Below are 23,953 nucleotides of genomic sequence, written 5' to 3' on the forward strand. Positions count from 1 at the left end.
TCATTCCGAAAGCTATGAGGCCTGTGTTCCAAAAGTCTATATCTTCACATATAACCTAGAAAGAAGCATTCTCAGAAACCACATTGTGTTGGTTGCCTTCAACTCACAGAGGGGAATATTCCTTTTGTTAGAGCAGCCATGAAACACTGTTTCTGTATAATCTGCAATTGGATATTTGCAGATCTCTGAGGCCTCTGGTGGGAAGGAAAATTTCTTCTCAAAACACCTATAGAGAAACATTCTCAGAAACCACTTTGTGATATGTGCATTCAACTCACAGAGTTGAACATTCCTTTTGTTAGAGCAGTTTTGAAGGACTCTTTTTGTAGAATCTGCATGTGGATATTTGGACCACTTATAGGAATTTGCTGGAAACGGGATATCCTCACACAAAAACGAGACAGAAGCATTCTCACAAACTCCCTTGTGATGTGTGCTCTCAACTCAGAGATGTGAAACTGACTATTGATAGAGCAGTTTGGAAACACTCTTTTTCTAGGATCTGCAAGTGGACATTTGGAGCGCTTTGAGGCCTGTGCTGGAAAGGAAATATCTTCACATCAAAACTAGCCAGAAGCATTCTCTGAAACTTCTTTGTGGTGTGTGCATTCAACTCACAGAGTTCAACACTCCTTTTAACAGAGACATTTTGAAACTCTCTTTTTGTGGAATCTGCAAGAGGAAATTTGGACCGCTTGTAGGAATTCGTTGGAAACGGGACAAACTCACACGAAAACGAGACAGAAGCATTCTCCCAAACTTCTCCGTGAGAAGTGAATTCAACCCACAGAGTTTAACGTTTCTTTTCATGGAGCAGTTTGGAAACACACTTTGTGCAGTATATGCAAGGGGTCATTGGGAAAGCTATGAGGCCTGTGTTCCAAAAGTCTATATCTTCACATATAACCTAGAAAGAAGCATTCTCAGAAACTACATTGTGTTGGTTGCATTCAACTCACAGAGGGGAATATTGCTTTTGTTAGAGCAGTCCTGAAACACTGTTTTTTTATAATCTACAATTGGATATTTGCAGACCTCTCAGGCCTGTGGTGGGAAGGGAAATTTCTTCTCAAAACACCTATAGAGAAACATTCTCAGAAACCATTTTGTGATATGTGCATTCAACTCACAGAGTTGAACATTCCTTTTGTTGGAGCAGTTTTGAAACACTCTTTTTGTAGAATCTGCATGTGGATATTTGGACCACTTATAGGAATTTGCTGGAAACGGGATATCCTCACACAAAAGCGAGACAGAAGCATTCTCACAAACTCCTTTCTGATGTGTGCTCTCGACTCAGAGATGTGAACCTGACTTTTCATAGAACAGTTTGGAAACACTCTTTTTCTAGGATCTGCAAGTGGACATTTGGAGCCCTTTGAGGCCTGTGCTGGAAAGGCAATATCTTCACGTAACAAGTAGACAGAAACATTCTCTGAAACTTCTTGTTTTGTGTGCATTCAACTCACAGAGTTGAACATTCCTTTTGACAGAGAAATTTTGAAACACTCTTTTTATCGAATGCGCAAGTGGATATTTGGACCGCTTCTAGGAATTCGTTGGAAACGGGACACCCTCACACCAAAACAAGACAGAAGCGTTCTCACAGGCTTCTGTGTGATGTGAGCATTCAGCTCACAGAGCTGAACCTTTCTTTTGTTAGAGCAATTTTGAAACACTCTTTTTCTAGAATCGGCAAGTGGACATTTGGAGGGCTTTGAGGCCTGTGGTGGAAAGGAAATATCTTCACATCAAAACTAGACAGAAGTGTTCTCTGAATCTTCTTTGTGCTGTGTGCATTCAGCTCAAAGAGTTGAACACTCCTTTTAAGAGAGACATTTTGAAACACTCTTTTTGTAGAATCTGTAAGGGGAAATTTGCACCGCTTGTAGGAATTCGTTGGAAACGGGACAAACTCACACGAAAACTAGACAGAAGCATTCTCACAAACTTCTCTGTGAGAAGTGAATTCAACCCACAGAGTTTAACGTTTCTTTTCATGGAGCAGTATGGAAACACACTTTTTGCAGTATATGCAAGTGGTCATTCGGAATGCTATGAGGCCTGTGTTTGAAAAGGCAATATCTTCACATATAACCTAGAATGAATCATTATCAGAAACTACTTTTTGTTGGTTGCATTCAACTCACACAGGGGAATATTCCTTTTGTTAGAGCAGCCATGAAACACTGTTTTTTTATAATCTGCAATTGGACATTTGGAGAGCTCTGAGGCCTCAGGTGGGAAGGGAAATTTCTTCACAAAACACCTTGAGAGAAGCATTCTCAGAAGCCGCTTTGTGATGTGTGCATTCAACTCACTGTGGTGAACATTCCTTTGCTTAGAGCAGTTTTGAAACACTCTTTTTGTAGAATCTGCATGTGGATATTTGGACCACTTGTAGGCAATTGCTGGAAACGGGATATCCTCACACAAAAGCGAGACAGAAGCATTCTCACAAACTCCTTTCTGATGTGTGCTCTCAACTCAGAGATGTGAACCTGACTTTTCATAGAGCAGTTTGGAAACACTCTTTTTCTAGGATCTGCAAGTGGACATTTGGAGCCCTTTGAGGCCTGTGCTGGAAAGGCAATATCTTCACAGAACAAGTAGACAGAAACATTCTCTGAAACTTCTTGTTTTGTGTGCATTCAACTCACAGAGTTGAACATTCCTTTTGACAGAGAAATTTTGAAACACTCTTTTTATAGAATGCGCAAGGGGATATTTGGACCGCTTATAGGAATTTGCTGGAAACGGGATGTCCTCACACCAAAACGAGACAGAAGCATTCTCACAAACTACTTTGTGATGTGTGCTCTCAACTCAGAGATGTGAACCTGACTATTGATAGAGCAGTTTGGAAACACTCTTTTTCTAGGATCTGCAAGTGGACATTTGGAGCGCTTTCAGGCCTGTGCTGGAAAGGAAATATCTTCACATAACAAGTAGACAGAAGCATTCTCTGAAACTTCTTTGTGGTGTGTGCATTCAACTCCCGGAGTTGAACATTCCTCTTGACAGAGAAGTTTTGAAACACTCTTTTTATAGAATGTGCAAGTGGATATTTGGACCTCTTCTAGGAATTCGTTGGAAACGGGACACCCTCACACAAAAACAAGACAGAAGCGTTCTCACAAGCTTCTGTGTGATGTGAGCATTCAGCTCACAGTGCTGAACCTTTCTTTTGATAGAGCAATTTTGAAACACTCTTTTTCTGGAATCGGCAAGTGGACATTTGAGCGCTTTGAGGCCTGCGGTGGAAAGGAAATATCTTCACATCAAAACTAGACAGAAGCATTCTCTGAATCTTCTTTGTGGTGTGTGCATTCAACTCACAGAGTTGAACACTCCTCTTAACAGAGACATTTTGAAACACTCTTTTTGTAGGATCTGCAAGTGGAAATTTGGACCGCTTCCAAGAATTCATTGGAAAGGGACAAACGCACACGAAAACTAGACAAAAGCATTCTCACAAACTTCTCTGTGAGAAGTGAATTCAACCCACATAGTTTAACGTTTCTTTCCATGGAGCAGTTTGGAAACACACATTGTGCACTATATGCAAGGGGTCATTCCGAAAGCTATGAGGCCTGTGTTCCAAAAGTCTATATCTTCACATATAACCTAGAAAGAAGCATTCTCAGAAACCACATTGTGTTGGTTGCCTTCAACTCACAGAGGGGAATATTCCTTTTGTTAGAGCAGCCATGAAACACTGTTTCTGTATAATCTGCAATTGGATATTTGCAGATCTCTGAGGCCTCTGGTGGGAAGGAAAATTTCTTCTCAAAACACCTATAGAGAAACATTCTGAGAAACCACTTTGTGATATGTGCATTCAACTCACAGAGTTGAACATTCCTTTTGTTAGAGCAGTTTTGAAGGACTCTTTTTGTAGAATCTGCATGTGGATATTTGGACCACTTATAGGAATTTGCCGGAAACGGGATATCCTCACACAAAAACGAGACAGAAGCATTCTCACAAACTCCCTTGTGATGTGTGCTCTCAACTCAGAGATGTGAAACTGACTATTGATAGAGCAGTTTGGAAACACTCTTTTTCTAAGATCTGCAAGTGGACATTTGGAGCGCTTTGAGGCCTGTGCTGGAAAGGAAATATCTTCACATCAAAACTAGCCAGAAGCATTCTCTGAAACTTCTTTGTTGTGTGTGCATTCAACTCACAGAGTTCAACACTCCTTTTAACAGAGACATTTTGAAACTCTCTTTTTGTGGAATCTGCAAGAGGAAATTTGGACCGCTTGTAGGAATTCGTTGGAAACGGGACAAACTCACACGAAAACGAGACAGAAGCATTCTCCCAAACTTCTCCGTGAGAAGTGAATTCAACCCACAGAGTTTAACGTTTCTTTTCATGGAGCAGTTTGGAAACACACTTTGTGCAGTATATGCAAGGGGTCATTGGGAAAGCTATGAGGCCTGTGTTCCAAACGTCTATATCTTCACATATAACCTAGAAAGAAGCATTCTCAGAAACTACATTGTGTTGGTTGCATTCAACTCACAGAGGGGAATATTGCTTTTGTTAGAGCAGTCCTGAAACACTGTTTTTTTATAATCTACAATTGGATATTTGCAGACCTCTCAGGCCTGTGGTGGGAAGGGAAATTTCTTCTCAAAACACCTATAGAGAAACATTCTCAGAAACCATTTTGTGATATGTGCATTCAACTCACAGAGTTGAACATTCCTTTTGTTGGAGCAGTTTTGAAACACTCTTTTTGTAGAATCTGCATGTGGATATTTGGACCACTTATAGGAATTTGCTGGAAACGGGATATCCTCACACAAAAGCGAGACAGAAGCATTCTCACAAACTCCTTTCTGATGTGTGCTCTCGACTCAGAGATGTGAACCTGACTTTTCATAGAACAGTTTGGAAACACTCTTTTTCTAGGATCTGCAAGTGGACATTTGGAGCCCTTTGAGGCCTGTGCTGGAAAGGCAATATCTTCACGTAACAAGTAGACAGAAACATTCTCTGAAACTTCTTGTTTTGTGTGCATTCAACTCACAGAGTTGAACATTCCTTTTGACAGAGAAATTTTGAAACACTCTTTTTATCGAATGCGCAAGTGGATATTTGGACCGCTTCTAGGAATTCGTTGGAAACGGGACACCCTCACACCAAAACAAGACAGAAGCGTTCTCACAGGCTTCTGTGTGATGTGAGCATTCAGCTCACAGAGCTGAACCTTTCTTTTGTTAGAGCAATTTTGAAACACTCTTTTTCTAGAATCGGCAAGTGGACATTTGGAGGGCTTTGAGGCCTGTGGTGGAAAGGAAATATCTTCACATCAAAACTAGACAGAAGTGTTCTCTGAATCTTCTTTGTGCTGTGTGCATTCAGCTCAAAGAGTTGAACACTCCTTTTAAGAGAGACATTTTGAAACACTCTTTTTGTAGAATCTGTAAGGGGAAATTTGCACCGCTTGTAGGAATTCGTTGGAAACGGGACAAACTCACACGAAAACTAGACAGAAGCATTCTCACAAACTTCTCTGTGAGAAGTGAATTCAACCCACAGAGTTTAACGTTTCTTTTCATGGAGCAGTTTGGAAACACACTTTTTGCAGTATATGCAAGTGGTCATTCGGAATGCTATGAGGCCTGTGTTTGAAAAGGCAATATCTTCACATATAACCTAGAAAGAATCATTATCAGAAACTACATTTTGTTGGTTGCATTCAACTCACACAGGGGAATATTCCTTTTGTTAGAGCAGCCATGAAACACTGTTTTTTTATAATCTGCAATTGGACATTTGGAGAGCTCTGAGGCCTCAGGTGGGAAGGGAAATTTCTTCACAAAACACCTTGAGAGAAGCATTCTCAGAAACCGCTTTGTGATGTGTGCATTCAACTCACAGTGTTGAACATTACTTTGCTTAGAGCAGTTTTGAAACACTCTTTTTGTAGAATCTGCATGTGGATATTTGGACCACTTGTAGGCACTTGCTGGAAACGGGATATCCTCACACAAAAGCGAGACAGAAGCATTCTCACAAACTCCTTTCTGATGTGTGCTCTCGACTCAGAGATGTGAACCTGACGTTTCATAGAGCAGTTTGGAAACACTCTTTTTCTAGGATCTGCAAGTGGACATTTGGAGCCCTTTGAGGCCTGTGCTGGAAAGGCAATATCTTCACGTAACAAGTAGACAGAAACATTCTCTGAAACTTCTTGTTTTGTGTGCATTCAACTCACAGAGTTGAACATTCCTTTTGACAGAGAAATTTTGAAACACTCTTTTTATCGAATGCGCAAGTGGATATTTGGACCGCTTCTAGGAATTCGTTGGAAAGGGGACACCCTCACACCAAAACAAGACAGAAGCGTTCTCACAGGCTTCTGTGTGATGTGAGCATTCAGCTCACAGAGCTGAACCTTTCTTTTGTTAGAGCAATTTTGAAACACTCTTTTTCTAGAATCGGCAAGTGGACATTTGGAGGGCTTTGAGGCCTGTGGTGGAAAGGAAATATCTTCACATCAAAACTAGACAGAAGCGTTCTCTGAATCTTCTTTGTGCTGTGTGCATTCAGCTCAAAGAGTTGAACACTCCTTTGAAGAGAGACATTTTGAAACACTCTTTTTGTAGAATCTGTAAGGGGAAATTTGCACCGCTTGTAGGAATTCGTTGGAAACGGGACAAACTCACACGAAAACTAGACAGAAGCATTCTCACAAACTTCTCTGTGAGAAGTGAATTCAACCCACAGAGTTTAACGTTTCTTTTCATGGAGCAGTTTGGAAACACACTTTTTGCAGTATATGCAAGTGGTCATTCGGAAAGCTATGAGGCCTGTGTTTGAAAAGGCAATATCTTCACATATAACCTAGAATGAATCATTATCAGAAACTACTTTTTGTTGGTTGCATTCAACTCACACAGGGGAATATTCCTTTTGTTAGAGCAGCCATGAAACACTGTTTTTTTATAATCTGCAATTGGACATTTGGAGAGCTCTGAGGCCTCAGGTGGGAAGGGAAATTTCTTCACAAAACACCTTGAGAGAAGCATTCTCAGAAACCGCTTTGTGATGTGTGCATTCAACTCACTGTGGTGAACATTCCTTTGCTTAGAGCAGTTTTGAAACACTCTTTTTGTAGAATCTGCATGTGGATATTTGGACCACTTGTAGGCAATTGCTGGAAACGGGATATCCTCACACAAAAGCGAGACAGAAGCATTCTCACAAACTCCTTTCTGATGTGTGCTCTCAACTCAGAGATGTGAACCTGACTTTTCATAGAGCAGTTTGGAAACACTCTTTTTCTAGGATCTGCAAGTGGACATTTGGAGCCCTTTGAGGCCTGTGCTGGAAAGGCAATATCTTCACATAACAAGTAGACAGAAACATTCTCTGAAACTTCTTGTTTTGTGTGCATTCAACTCACAGAGTTGAACATTCCTTTTGACAGAGAAATTTTGAAACACTCTTTTTATAGAATGCGCAAGGGGATATTTGGACCGCTTATAGGAATTTGCTGGAAACGGGATGTCCTCACACCAAAACGAGACAGAAGCATTCTCACAAACTACTTTGTGATGTGTGCTCTCAACTCAGAGATCTGAACCTGACTATTGATAGAGCAGTTTGGAAACACTCTTTTTCTAGGATCTGCAAGTGGACATTTGGAGCGCTTTCAGGCCTGTGCTGGAAAGGAAATATCTTCACATAACAAGTAGACAGAAGCATTCTCTGAAACTTCTTTGTGGTGTGTGCATTCAACTCCCGGAGTTGAACATTCCTCTTGACAGAGAAGTTTTGAAACACTCTTTTTATAGAATGTGCAAGTGGATATTTGGACCGCTTCTAGGAATTCGTTGGAAACGGGACACCCTCACACAAAAACAAGACAGAAGCGTTCTCACAAGCTTCTGTGTGATGTGAGCATTCAGCTCACAGTGCTGAACCTTTCTTTTGATAGAGCAATTTTGAAACACTCTTTTTCTGGAATCGGCAAGTGGACATTTGAGCGCTTTGAGGCCTGCGGTGGAAAGGAAATATCTTCACATCAAAACTAGACAGAAGCATTCTCTGAATCTTCTTTGTGGTGTGTGCATTCAACTCACAGAGTTGAACACTCCTCTTAACAGAGACATTTTGAAACACTCCTTTTGTAGGATCTGCAAGTGGAAATTTGGACCGCTTCCAAGAATTCATTGGAAAGGGACAAACTCCCACGAAAACTAGACAAAAGCATTCTCACAAACTTCTCTGTGAGAAGTGAATTCAACCCACATAGTTTAACGTTTCTTTCCATGGAGCAGTTTGGAAACACACATTGTGCACTATATGCAAGTGGTCATTCCGAAAGCTATGAGGCCTGTGTTCCAAAAGTCTATATCTTCACATATAACCTAGAAAGAAGCATTCTCAGAAACCACATTGTGTTGGTTGCCTTCAACTCACAGAGGGGAATATTCCTTTTGTTAGAGCAGCCATGAAACACTGTTTCTGTATAATCTGCAATTGGATATTTGCAGATCTCTGAGGCCTCTGGTGGGAAGGAAAATTTCTTCTCAAAACACCTATAGAGAAACATTCTGAGAAACCACTTTGTGATATGTGCATTCAACTCACAGAGTTGAACATTCCTTTTGTTAGAGCAGTTTTGAAGGACTCTTTTTGTAGAATCTGCATGTGGATATTTGGACCACTTATAGGAATTTGCTGGAAACGGGATATCCTCACACAAAAACGAGACAGAAGCATTCTCACAAACTCCCTTGTGATGTGTGCTCTCAACTCAGAGATGTGAAACTGACTATTGATAGAGCAGTTTGGAAACACTCTTTTTCTAAGATCTGCAAGTGGACATTTGGAGCGCTTTGAGGCCTGTGCTGGAAAGGAAATATCTTCACATCAAAACTAGCCAGAAGCATTCTCTGAAACTTCTTTGTGGTGTGTGCATTCAACTCACAGAGTTCAACACTCCTTTTAACAGAGACATTTTGAAACTCTCTTTTTGTGGAATCTGCAAGAGGAAATTTGGACCGCTTGTAGGAATTCGTTGGAAACGGGACAAACTCACACGAAAACGAGACAGAAGCATTCTCCCAAACTTCTCCGTGAGAAGTGAATTCAACCCACAGAGTTTAACGTTTCTTTTCATGGAGCAGTTTGGAAACACACTTTGTGCAGTATATGCAAGGGGTCATTGGGAAAGCTATGAGGCCTGTGTTCCAAAAGTCTATATCTTCACATATAACCTAGAAAGAAGCATTCTCAGAAACTACATTGTGTTGGTTGCATTCAACTCACAGAGGGGAATATTGCTTTTGTTAGAGCAGTCCTGAAACACTGTTTTTTTATAATCTACAATTGGATATTTGCAGACCTCTCAGGCCTGTGGTGGGAAGGGAAATTTCTTCTCAAAACACCTATAGAGAAACATTCTCAGAAACCATTTTGTGATATGTGCATTCAACTCACAGAGTTGAACATTCCTTTTGTTGGAGCAGTTTTGAAACACTCTTTTTGTAGAATCTGCATGTGGATATTTGGACCACTTATAGGAATTTGCTGGAAACGGGATATCCTCACACAAAAGCGAGACAGAAGCATTCTCACAAACTCCTTTCTGATGTGTGCTCTCGACTCAGAGATGTGAACCTGACTTTTCATAGAACAGTTTGGAAACACTCTTTTTCTAGGATCTGCAAGTGGACATTTGGAGCCCTTTGAGGCCTGTGCTGGAAAGGCAATATCTTCACGTAACAAGTAGACAGAAACATTCTCTGAAACTTCTTGTTTTGTGTGCATTCAACTCACAGAGTTGAACATTCCTTTTGACAGAGAAATTTTGAAACACTCTTTTTATCGAATGCGCAAGTGGATATTTGGACCGCTTCTAGGAATTCGTTGGAAACGGGACACCCTCACACCAAAACAAGACAGAAGCGTTCTCACAGGCTTCTGTGTGATGTGAGCATTCAGCTCACAGAGCTGAACCTTTCTTTTGTTAGAGCAATTTTGAAACACTCTTTTTCTAGAATCGGCAAGTGGACATTTGGAGGGCTTTGAGGCCTGTGGTGGAAAGGAAATATCTTCACATCAAAACTAGACAGAAGTGTTCTCTGAATCTTCTTTGTGCTGTGTGCATTCAGCTCAAAGAGTTGAACACTCCTTTTAAGAGAGACATTTTGAAACACTCTTTTTGTAGAATCTGTAAGGGGAAATTTGCACCGCTTGTAGGAATTCGTTGGAAACGGGACAAACTCACACGAAAACTAGACAGAAGCATTCTCACAAACTTCTCTGTGAGAAGTGAATTCAACCCACAGAGTTTAACGTTTCTTTTCATGGAGCAGTATGGAAACACACTTTTTGCAGTATATGCAAGTGGTCATTCGGAATGCTATGAGGCCTGTGTTTGAAAAGGCAATATCTTCACATATAACCTAGAAAGAATCATTATCAGAAACTACATTTTGTTGGTTGCATTCAACTCACACAGGGGAATATTCCTTTTGTTAGAGCAGCCATGAAACACTGTTTTTTTATAATCTGCAATTGGACATTTGGAGAGCTCTGAGGCCTCAGGTGGGAAGGGAAATTTCTTCACAAAACACCTTGAGAGAAGCATTCTCAGAAACCGCTTTGTGATGTGTGCATTCAACTCACTGTGGTGAACATTCCTTTGCTTAGAGCAGTTTTGAAACACTCTTTTTGTAGAATCTGCATGTGGATATTTGGACCACTTGTAGGCACTTGCTGGAAACGGGATATCCTCACACAAAAGCGAGACAGAAGCATTCTCACAAACTCCTTTCTGATGTGTGCTCTCGACTCAGAGATGTGAACCTGACGTTTCATAGAGCAGTTTGGAAACACTCTTTTTCTAGGATCTGCAAGTGGACATTTGGAGCCCTTTGAGGCCTGTGCTGGAAAGGCAATATCTTCACGTAACAAGTAGACAGAAACATTCTCTGAAACTTCTTGTTTTGTGTGCATTCAACTCACAGAGTTGAACATTCCTTTTGACAGAGAAATTTTGAAACACTCTTTTTATCGAATGCGCAAGTGGATATTTGGACCGCTTCTAGGAATTCGTTGGAAAGGGGACACCCTCACACCAAAACAAGACAGAAGCGTTCTCACAGGCTTCTGTGTGATGTGAGCATTCAGCTCACAGAGCTGAACCTTTCTTTTGTTAGAGCAATTTTGAAACACTCTTTTTCTAGAATCGGCAAGTGGACATTTGGAGGGCTTTGAGGCCTGTGGTGGAAAGGAAATATCTTCACATCAAAACTAGACAGAAGCGTTCTCTGAATCTTCTTTGTGCTGTGTGCATTCAGCTCAAAGAGTTGAACACTCCTTTGAAGAGAGACATTTTGAAACACTCTTTTTGTAGAATCTGTAAGGGGAAATTTGCACCGCTTGTAGGAATTCGTTGGAAACGGGACAAACTCACACGAAAACTAGACAGAAGCATTCTCACAAACTTCTCTGTGAGAAGTGAATTCAACCCACAGAGTTTAACGTTTCTTTTCATGGAGCAGTTTGGAAACACACTTTTTGCAGTATATGCAAGTGGTCATTCGGAATGCTATGAGGCCTGTGTTTGAAAAGGCAATATCTTCACATATAACCTAGAAAGAATCATTATCAGAAACTACTTTTTGTTGGTTGCATTCAACTCACACAGGGGAATATTCCTTTTGTTAGAGCAGCCATGAAACACTGTTTTTTTATAATCTGCAATTGGACATTTGGAGAGCTCTGAGGCCTCAGGTGGGAAGGGAAATTTCTTCACAAAACACCTTGAGAGAAGCATTCTCAGAAACCGCTTTGTGATGTGTGCATTCAACTCACTGTGGTGAACATTCCTTTGCTTAGAGCAGTTTTGAAACACTCTTTTTGTAGAATCTGCATGTGGATATTTGGACCACTTGTAGGCACTTTCTGGAAACGGGATATCCTCACACAAAAGCGAGACAGAAGCATTCTCACAAACTCCTTTCTGATGTGTGCTCTCAACTCAGAGATGTGAACCTGACTTTTCATAGAGCAGTTTGGAAACACTCTTTTTCTAGGATCTGCAAGTGGACATTTGGAGCCCTTTGAGGCCTGTGCTGGAAAGGCAATATCTTCACATAACAAGTAGACAGAAACATTCTCTGAAACTTCTTGTTTTGTGTGCATTCAACTCACAGAGTTGAACATTCCTTTTGACAGAGAAATTTTGAAACACTCTTTTTATAGAATGCGCAAGGGGATATTTGGACCGCTTATAGGAATTTGCTGGAAACGGGATGTCCTCACACCAAAACGAGACAGAAGCATTCTCACAAACTACTTTGTGATGTGTGCTCTCAACTCAGAGATGTGAACCTGACTATTGATAGAGCAGTTTGGAAACACTCTTTTTCTAGGATCTGCAAGTGGACATTTGGAGCGCTTTCAGGCCTGTGCTGGAAAGGAAATATCTTCACATAACAAGTAGACAGAAGCATTCTCTGAAACTTCTTTGTGGTGTGTGCATTCAACTCCCGGAGTTGAACATTCCTCTTGACAGAGAAGTTTTGAAACACTCTTTTTATAGAATGTGCAAGTGGATATTTGGACCGCTTCTAGGAATTCGTTGGAAACGGGACACCCTCACACAAAAACAAGACAGAAGCGTTCTCACAAGCTTCTGTGTGATGTGAGCATTCAGCTCACAGTGCTGAACCTTTCTTTTGATAGAGCAATTTTGAAACACTCTTTTTCTGGAATCGGCAAGTGGACATTTGAGCGCTTTGAGGCCTGCGGTGGAAAGGAAATATCTTCACATCAAAACTAGACAGAAGCATTCTCTGAATCTTCTTTGTGGTGTGTGCATTCAACTCACAGAGTTGAACACTCCTCTTAACAGAGACATTTTGAAACACTCCTTTTGTAGGATCTGCAAGTGGAAATTTGGACCGCTTCCAAGAATTCATTGGAAAGGGACAAACGCACACGAAAACTAGACAAAAGCATTCTCACAAACTTCTCTGTGAGAAGTGAATTCAACCCACATAGTTTAACGTTTCTTTCCATGGAGCAGTTTGGAAACACACATTGTGCACTATATGCAAGGGGTCATTCCGAAAGCTATGAGGCCTGTGTTCCAAAAGTCTATATCTTCACATATAACCTAGAAAGAAGCATTCTCAGAAACCACATTGTGTTGGTTGCCTTCAACTCACAGAGGGGAATATTCCTTTTGTTAGAGCAGCCATGAAACACTGTTTCTGTATAATCTGCAATTGGATATTTGCAGATCTCTGAGGCCTCTGGTGGGAAGGAAAATTTCTTCTCAAAACACCTATAGAGAAACATTCTCAGAAACCACTTTGTGATATGTGCATTCAACTCACAGAGTTGAACATTCCTTTTGTTAGAGCAGTTTTGAAGGACTCTTTTTGTAGAATCTGCATGTGGATATTTGGACCACTTATAGGAATTTGCTGGAAACGGGATATCCTCACACAAAAACGAGACAGAAGCATTCTCACAAACTCCCTTGTGATGTGTGCTCTCAACTCAGAGATGTGAAACTGACTATTGATAGAGCAGTTTGGAAACACTCTTTTTCTAGGATCTGCAAGTGGACATTTGGAGCGCTTTGAGGCCTGTGCTGGAAAGGAAATATCTTCACATCAAAACTAGCCAGAAGCATTCTCTGAAACTTCTTTGTGGTGTGTGCATTCAACTCACAGAGTTCAACACTCCTTTTAACAGAGACATTTTGAAACTCTCTTTTTGTGGAATCTGCAAGAGGAAATTTGGACCGCTTGTAGGAATTCGTTGGAAACGGGACAAACTCACACGAAAACGAGACAGAAGCATTCTCCCAAACTTCTCCGTGAGAAGTGAATTCAACCCACAGAGTTTAACGTTTCTTTTCATGGAGCAGTTTGGAAACACACTTTGTGCAGTATATGCAAGGGGTCATTGGGAAAGCTATGAGGCCTGTGTTCCAAAAGTCTATATCTTCACATATAACCTAGAAAGAAGCATTCTCAGAAACTACATTGTGTTGGTTGCATTCAACTCACAGAGGGGAATATTGCTTTTGTTAGAGCAGTCCTGAAACACTGTTTTTTTATAATCTACAATTGGATATTTGCAGACCTCTCAGGCCTGTGGTGGGAAGGGAAATTTCTTCTCAAAACACCTATAGAGAAACATTCTCAGAAACCATTTTGTGATATGTGCATTCAACTCACAGAGTTGAACATTCCTTTTGTTGGAGCAGTTTTGAAACACTCTTTTTGTAGAATCTGCATGTGGATATTTGGACCACTTATAGGAATTTGCTGGAAACGGGATATCCTCACACAAAAGCGAGACAGAAGCATTCTCACAAACTCCTTTCTGATGTGTGCTCTCGACTCAGAGATGTGAACCTGACTTTTCATAGAACAGTTTGGAAACACTCTTTTTCTAGGATCTGCAAGTGGACATTTGGAGCCCTTTGAGGCCTGTGCTGGAAAGGCAATATCTTCACGTAACAAGTAGACAGAAACATTCTCTGAAACTTCTTGTTTTGTGTGCATTCAACTCACAGAGTTGAACATTCCTTTTGACAGAGAAATTTTGAAACACTCTTTTTATCGAATGCGCAAGTGGATATTTGGACCGCTTCTAGGAATTCGTTGGAAACGGGACACCCTCACACCAAAACAAGACAGAAGCGTTCTCACAGGCTTCTGTGTGATGTGAGCATTCAGCTCACAGAGCTGAACCTTTCTTTTGTTAGAGCAATTTTGAAACACTCTTTTTCTAGAATCGGCAAGTGGACATTTGGAGGGCTTTGAGGCCTGTGGTGGAAAGGAAATATCTTCACATCAAAACTAGACAGAAGTGTTCTCTGAATCTTCTTTGTGCTGTGTGCATTCAGCTCAAAGAGTTGAACACTCCTTTTAAGAGAGACATTTTGAAACACTCTTTTTGTAGAATCTGTAAGGGGAAATTTGCACCGCTTGTAGGAATTCGTTGGAAACGGGACAAACTCACACGAAAACTAGACAGAAGCATTCTCACAAACTTCTCTGTGAGAAGTGAATTCAACCCACAGAGTTTAACGTTTCTTTTCATGGAGCAGTATGGAAACACACTTTTTGCAGTATATGCAAGTGGTCATTCGGAATGCTATGAGGCCTGTGTTTGAAAAGGCAATATCTTCACATATAACCTAGAATGAATCATTATCAGAAACTACTTTTTGTTGGTTGCATTCAACTCACACAGGGGAATATTCCTTTTGTTAGAGCAGCCATGAAACACTGTTTTTTTATAATCTGCAATTGGACATTTGGAGAGCTCTGAGGCCTCAGGTGGGAAGGGAAATTTCTTCACAAAACACCTTGAGAGAAGCATTCTCAGAAGCCGCTTTGTGATGTGTGCATTCAACTCACTGTGGTGAACATTCCTTTGCTTAGAGCAGTTTTGAAACACTCTTTTTGTAGAATCTGCATGTGGATATTTGGACCACTTGTAGGCAATTGCTGGAAACGGGATATCCTCACACAAAAGCGAGACAGAAGCATTCTCACAAACTCCTTTCTGATGTGTGCTCTCAACTCAGAGATGTGAACCTGACTTTTCATAGAGCAGTTTGGAAACACTCTTTTTCTAGGATCTGCAAGTGGACATTTGGAGCCCTTTGAGGCCTGTGCTGGAAAGGCAATATCTTCACAGAACAAGTAGACAGAAACATTCTCTGAAACTTCTTGTTTTGTGTGCATTCAACTCACAGAGTTGAACATTCCTTTTGACAGAGAAATTTTGAAACACTCTTTTTATAGAATGCGCAAGGGGATATTTGGACCGCTTATAGGAATTTGCTGGAAACGGGATGTCCTCACACCAAAACGAGACAGAAGCATTCTCACAAACTACTTTGTGATGTGTGCTCTCAACTCAGAGATGTGAACCTGACTATTGATAGAGCAGTTTGGAAACACTCTTTTTCTAGGATCTGCAAGTGGACATTTGGAGCGCTTTCAGGCCTGTGCTGGAAAGGAAATATCTTCACATAACAAGTAGACAGAAGCATTCTCTGAAACTTCTTTGTGGTGTGTGCATTCAACTCCCGGAGTTGAACATTCCTCTTGACAGAGAAGTTTTGAAACACTCTTTTTATAGAATGTGCAAGTGGATATTTGGACCTCTTCTAGGAATTCGTTGGAAACGGGACACCCTCACACAAAAACAAGACAGAAGCGTTCTCACAAGCTTCTGTGTGATGTGAGCATTCAGCTCACAGTGCTGAACCTTTCTTTTGATAGAGCAATTTTGAAACACTCTTTTTCTGGAATCGGCAAGTGGACATTTGAGCGCTTTGAGGCCTGCGGTGGAAAGGAAATATCTTCACATCAAAACTAGACAGAAGCATTCTCTGAATCTTCTTTGTGGTGTGTGCATTCAACTCACAGAGTTGAACACTCCTCTTAACAGAGACATTTTGAAACACTCTTTTTGTAGGATCTGCAAGTGGAAATTTGGACCGCTTCCAAGAATTCATTGGAAAGGGACAAACGCACACGAAAACTAGACAAAAGCATTCTCACAAACTTCTCTGTGAGAAGTGAATTCAACCCACATAGTTTAACGTTTCTTTCCATGGAGCAGTTTGGAAACACACATTGTGCACTATATGCAAGGGGTCATTCCGAAAGCTATGAGGCCTGTGTTCCAAAAGTCTATATCTTCACATATAACCTAGAAAGAAGCATTCTCAGAAACCACATTGTGTTGGTTGCCTTCAACTCACAGAGGGGAATATTCCTTTTGTTAGAGCAGCCATGAAACACTGTTTCTGTATAATCTGCAATTGGATATTTGCAGATCTCTGAGGCCTCTGGTGGGAAGGAAAATTTCTTCTCAAAACACCTATAGAGAAACATTCTGAGAAACCACTTTGTGATATGTGCATTCAACTCACAGAGTTGAACATTCCTTTTGTTAGAGCAGTTTTGAAGGACTCTTTTTGTAGAATCTGCATGTGGATATTTGGACCACTTATAGGAATTTGCCGGAAACGGGATATCCTCACACAAAAACGAGACAGAAGCATTCTCACAAACTCCCTTGTGATGTGTGCTCTCAACTCAGAGATGTGAAACTGACTATTGATAGAGCAGTTTGGAAACACTCTTTTTCTAAGATCTGCAAGTGGACATTTGGAGCGCTTTGAGGCCTGTGCTGGAAAGGAAATATCTTCACATCAAAACTAGCCAGAAGCATTCTCTGAAACTTCTTTGTTGTGTGTGCATTCAACTCACAGAGTTCAACACTCCTTTTAACAGAGACATTTTGAAACTCTCTTTTTGTGGAATCTGCAAGAGGAAATTTGGACCGCTTGTAGGAATTCGTTGGAAACGGGACAAACTCACACGAAAACGAGACAGAAGCATTCTCCCAAACTTCTCCGTGAGAAGTGAATTCAACCCACAGAGTTTAACGTTTCTTTTCATGGAGCAGTTTGGAAACACACTTTGTGCAGTATATGCAAGGGGTCATTGGGAAAGCTATGAGGCCTGTGTTCCAAACGTCTATATCTTCACATATAACCTAGAAAGAAGCATTCTCAGAAACTACATTGTGTTGGTTGCATTCAACTCACAGAGGGGAATATTGCTTTTGTTAGAGCAGTCCTGAAACACTGTTTTTTTATAATCTACAATTGGATATTTGCAGACCTCTCAGGCCTGTGGTGGGAAGGGAAATTTCTTCTCAAAACACCTATAGAGAAACATTCTCAGAAACCATTTTGTGATATGTGCATTCAACTCACAGAGTTGAACATTCCTTTTGTTGGAGCAGTTTTGAAACACTCTTTTTGTAGAATCTGCATGTGGATATTTGGACCACTTATAGGAATTTGCTGGAAACGGGATATCCTCACACAAAAGCGAGACAGAAGCATTCTCACAAACTCCTTTCTGATGTGTGCTCTCGACTCAGAGATGTGAACCTGACTTTTCATAGAACAGTTTGGAAACACTCTTTTTCTAGGATCTGCAAGTGGACATTTGGAGCCCTTTGAGGCCTGTGCTGGAAAGGCAATATCTTCACGTAACAAGTAGACAGAAACATTCTCTGAAACTTCTTGTTTTGTGTGCATTCAACTCACAGAGTTGAACATTCCTTTTGACAGAGAAATTTTGAAACACTCTTTTTATCGAATGCGCAAGTGGATATTTGGACCGCTTCTAGGAATTCGTTGGAAACGGGACACCCTCACACCAAAACAAGACAGAAGCGTTCTCACAGGCTTCTGTGTGATGTGAGCATTCAGCTCACAGAGCTGAACCTTTCTTTTGTTAGAGCAATTTTGAAACACTCTTTTTCTAGAATCGGCAAGTGGACATTTGGAGGGCTTTGAGGCCTGTGGTGGAAAGGAAATATCTTCACATCAAAACTAGACAGAAGTGTTCTCTGAATCTTCTTTGTGCTGTGTGCATTCAGCTCAAAGAGTTGAACACTCCTTTTAAGAGAGACATTTTGAAACACTCTTTTTGTAGAATCTGTAAGGGGAAATTTGCACCGCTTGTAGGAATTCGTTGGAAACGGGACAAACTCACACGAAAACTAGACAGAAGCATTCTCACAAACTTCTCTGTGAGAAGTGAATTCAACCCACAGAGTTTAACGTTTCTTTTCATGGAGCAGTTTGGAAACACACTTTTTGCAGTATATGCAAGTGGTCATTCGGAATGCTATGAGGCCTGTGTTTCAAAAGGCAATATCTTCACATATAACCTAGAAAGAATCATTATCAGAAACTACATTTTGTTGGTTGCATTCAACTCACACAGGGGAATATTCCTTTTGTTAGAGCAGCCATGAAACACTGTTTTTTTATAATCTGCAATTGGACATTTGGAGAGCTCTGAGGCCTCAGGTGGGAAGGGAAATTTCTTCACAAAACACCTTGAGAGAAGCATTCTCAGAAACCGCTTTGTGATGTGTGCATTCAACTCACTGTGGTGAACATTCCTTTGCTTAGAGCAGTTTTGAAACACTCTTTTTGTAGAATCTGCATGTGGATATTTGGACCACTTGTAGGCACTTGCTGGAAACGGGATATCCTCACACAAAAGCGAGACAGAAGCATTCTCACAAACTCCTTTCTGATGTGTGCTCTCGACTCAGAGATGTGAACCTGACGTTTCATAGAGCAGTTTGGAAACACTCTTTTTCTAGGATCTGCAAGTGGACATTTGGAGCCCTTTGAGGCCTGTGCTGGAAAGGCAATATCTTCACGTAACAAGTAGACAGAAACATTCTCTGAAACTTCTTGTTTTGTGTGCATTCAACTCACAGAGTTGAACATTCCTTTTGACAGAGAAATTTTGAAACACTCTTTTTATCGAATGCGCAAGTGGATATTTGGACCGCTTCTAGGAATTCGTTGGAAAGGGGACACCCTCACACCAAAACAAGACAGAAGCGTTCTCACAGGCTTCTGTGTGATGTGAGCATTCAGCTCACAGAGCTGAACCTTTCTTTTGTTAGAGCAATTTTGAAACACTCTTTTTCTAGAATCGGCAAGTGGACATTTGGAGGGCTTTGAGGCCTGTGGTGGAAAGGAAATATCTTCACATCAAAACTAGACAGAAGCGTTCTCTGAATCTTCTTTGTGCTGTGTGCATTCAGCTCAAAGAGTTGAACACTCCTTTGAAGAGAGACATTTTGAAACACTCTTTTTGTAGAATCTGTAAGGGGAAATTTGCACCGCTTGTAGGAATTCGTTGGAAACGGGACAAACTCACACGAAAACTAGACAGAAGCATTCTCACAAACTTCTCTGTGAGAAGTGAATTCAACCCACAGAGTTTAACGTTTCTTTTCATGGAGCAGTTTGGAAACACACTTTTTGCAGTATATGCAAGTGGTCATTCGGAATGCTATGAGGCCTGTGTTTGAAAAGGCAATATCTTCACATATAACCTAGAAAGAATCATTATCAGAAACTACTTTTTGTTGGTTGCATTCAACTCACACAGGGGAATATTCCTTTTGTTAGAGCAGCCATGAAACACTGTTTTTTTATAATCTGCAATTGGACATTTGGAGAGCTCTGAGGCCTCAGGTGGGAAGGGAAATTTCTTCACAAAACACCTTGAGAGAAGCATTCTCAGAAACCGCTTTGTGATGTGTGCATTCAACTCACTGTGGTGAACATTCCTTTGCTTAGAGCAGTTTTGAAACACTCTTTTTGTAGAATCTGCATGTGGATATTTGGACCACTTGTAGGCACTTTCTGGAAACGGGATATCCTCACACAAAAGCGAGACAGAAGCATTCTCACAAACTCCTTTCTGATGTGTGCTCTCAACTCAGAGATGTGAACCTGACTTTTCATAGAGCAGTTTGGAAACACTCTTTTTCTAGGATCTGCAAGTGGACATTTGGAGCCCTTTGAGGCCTGTGCTGGAAAGGCAATATCTTCACATAACAAGTAGACAGAAACATTCTCTGAAACTTCTTGTTTTGTGTGCATTCAACTCACAGAGTTGAACATTCCTTTTGACAGAGAAATTTTGAAACACTCTTTTTATAGAATGCGCAAGGGGATATTTGGACCGCTTATAGGAATTTGCTGGAAACGGGATGTCCTCACACCAAAACGAGACAGAAGCATTCTCACAAACTACTTTGTGATGTGTGCTCTCAACTCAGAGATGTGAACCTGACTATTGATAGAGCAGTTTGGAAACACTCTTTTTCTAGGATCTGCAAGTGGACATTTGGAGCGCTTTCAGGCCTGTGCTGGAAAGGAAATATCTTCACATAACAAGTAGACAGAAGCATTCTCTGAAACTTCTTTGTGGTGTGTGCATTCAACTCCCGGAGTTGAACATTCCTCTTGACAGAGAAGTTTTGAAACACTCTTTTTATAGAATGTGCAAGTGGATATTTGGACCGCTTCTAGGAATTCGTTGGAAACGGGACACCCTCACACAAAAACAAGACAGAAGCGTTCTCACAAGCTTCTGTGTGATGTGAGCATTCAGCTCACAGTGCTGAACCTTTCTTTTGATAGAGCAATTTTGAAACACTCTTTTTCTGGAATCGGCAAGTGGACATTTGAGCGCTTTGAGGCCTGCGGTGGAAAGGAAATATCTTCACATCAAAACTAGACAGAAGCATTCTCTGAATCTTCTTTGTGGTGTGTGCATTCAACTCACAGAGTTGAACACTCCTCTTAACAGAGACATTTTGAAACACTCCTTTTGTAGGATCTGCAAGTGGAAATTTGGACCGCTTCCAAGAATTCATTGGAAAGGGACAAACGCACACGAAAACTAGACAAAAGCATTCTCACAAACTTCTCTGTGAGAAGTGAATTCAACCCACATAGTTTAACGTTTCTTTCCATGGAGCAGTTTGGAAACACACATTGTGCACTATATGCAAGGGGTCATTCCGAAAGCTATGAGGCCTGTGTTCCAAAAGTCTATATCTTCACATATAACCTAGAAAGAAGCATTCTCAGAAACCACATTGTGTTGGTTGCCTTCAACTCACAGAGGGGAATATTCCTTTTGTTAGAGCAGCCATGAAACACTGTTTCTGTATAATCTGCAATTGGATATTTGCAGATCTCTGAGGCCTCTGGTGGGAAGGAAAATTTCTTCTCAAAACACCTATAGAGAAACATTCTCAGAAACCACTTTGTGATATGTGCATTCAACTCACAGAGTTGAACATTCCTTTTGTTAGAGCAGTTTTGAAGGACTCTTTTTGTAGAATCTGCATGTGGATATTTGGACCACTTATAGGAATTTGCTGGAAACGGGATATCCTCACACAAAAACGAGACAGAAGCATTCTCACAAACTCCCTTGTGATGTGTGCTCTCAACTCACAGATGTGAAACTGACTATTGATAGAGCAGTTTGGAAACACTCTTTTTCTAGGATCTGCAAGTGGACATTTGGAGCGCTTTGAGGCCTGTGCTGGAAAGGAAATATCTTCACATCAAAACTAGCCAGAAGCATTCTCTGAAACTTCTTTGTGGTGTGTGCATTCAACTCACAGAGTTCAACACTCCTTTTAACAGAGACATTTTGAAACTCTCTTTTTGTGGAATCTGCAAGAGGAAATTTGGACCGCTTGTAGGAATTCGTTGGAAACGGGACAAACTCACACGAAAACGAGACAGAAGCATTCTCCCAAACTTCTCCGTGAGAAGTGAATTCAACCCACAGAGTTTAACGTTTCTTTTCATGGAGCAGTTTGGAAACACACTTTGTGCAGTATATGCAAGGGGTCATTGGGAAAGCTATGAGGCCTGTGTTCCAAAAGTCTATATCTTCACATATAACCTAGAAAGAAGCATTCTCAGAAACTACATTGTGTTGGTTGCATTCAACTCACAGAGGGGAATATTGCTTTTGTTAGAGCAGTCCTGAAACACTGTTTTTTTATAATCTACAATTGGATATTTGCAGACCTCTCAGGCCTGTGGTGGGAAGGGAAATTTCTTCTCAAAACACCTATAGAGAAACATTCTCAGAAACCATTTTGTGATATGTGCATTCAACTCACAGAGTTGAACATTCCTTTTGTTGGAGCAGTTTTGAAACACTCTTTTTGTAGAATCTGCATGTGGATATTTGGACCACTTATAGGAATTTGCTGGAAACGGGATATCCTCACACAAAAGCGAGACAGAAGCATTCTCACAAACTCCTTTCTGATGTGTGCTCTCGACTCAGAGATGTGAACCTGACTTTTCATAGAACAGTTTGGAAACACTCTTTTTCTAGGATCTGCAAGTGGACATTTGGAGCCCTTTGAGGCCTGTGCTGGAAAGGCAATATCTTCACGTAACAAGTAGACAGAAACATTCTCTGAAACTTCTTGTTTTGTGTGCATTCAACTCACAGAGTTGAACATTCCTTTTGACAGAGAAATTTTGAAACACTCTTTTTATCGAATGCGCAAGTGGATATTTGGACCGCTTCTAGGAATTCGTTGGAAACGGGACACCCTCACACCAAAACAAGACAGAAGCGTTCTCACAGGCTTCTGTGTGATGTGAGCATTCAGCTCACAGAGCTGAACCTTTCTTTTGTTAGAGCAATTTTGAAACACTCTTTTTCTAGAATCGGCAAGTGGACATTTGGAGGGCTTTGAGGCCTGTGGTGGAAAGGAAATATCTTCACATCAAAACTAGACAGAAGTGTTCTCTGAATCTTCTTTGTGCTGTGTGCATTCAGCTCAAAGAGTTGAACACTCCTTTTAAGAGAGACATTTTGAAACACTCTTTTTGTAGAATCTGTAAGGGGAAATTTGCACCGCTTGTAGGAATTCGTTGGAAACGGGACAAACTCACACGAAAACTAGACAGAAGCATTCTCACAAACTTCTCTGTGAGAAGTGAATTCAACCCACAGAGTTTAACGTTTCTTTTCATGGAGCAGTATGGAAACACACTTTTTGCAGTATATGCAAGTGGTCATTCGGAATGCTATGAGGCCTGTGTTTGAAAAGGCAATATCTTCACATATAACCTAGAAAGAATCATTATCAGAAACTACATTTTGTTGGTTGCATTCAACTCACACAGGGGAATATTCCTTTTGTTAGAGCAGCCATGAAACACTGTTTTTTTATAATCTGCAATTGGACATTTGGAGAGCTCTGAGGCCTCAGGTGGGAAGGGAAATTTCTTCACAAAACACCTTGAGAGAAGCATTCTCAGAAACCGCTTTGTGATGTGTGCATTCAACTCACAGTGTTGAACATTCCTTTGCTTAGAGCAGTTTTGAAACACTCTTTTTGTAGAATCTGCATGTGGATATTTGGACCACTTGTAGGCACTTGCTGGAAACGGGATATCCTCACACAAAAGCGAGACAGAAGCATTCTCACAAACTCCTTTCTGATGTGTGCTCTCGACTCAGAGATGTGAACCTGACGTTTCATAGAGCAG

The sequence above is a fragment of the Pongo abelii genome, chromosome 19 (genome assembly GCF_028885655.2).
Source record: "Pongo abelii isolate AG06213 chromosome 19, NHGRI_mPonAbe1-v2.0_pri, whole genome shotgun sequence".
NCBI classification, from domain to species: Eukaryota; Metazoa; Chordata; class Mammalia; order Primates; family Hominidae; genus Pongo; species Pongo abelii.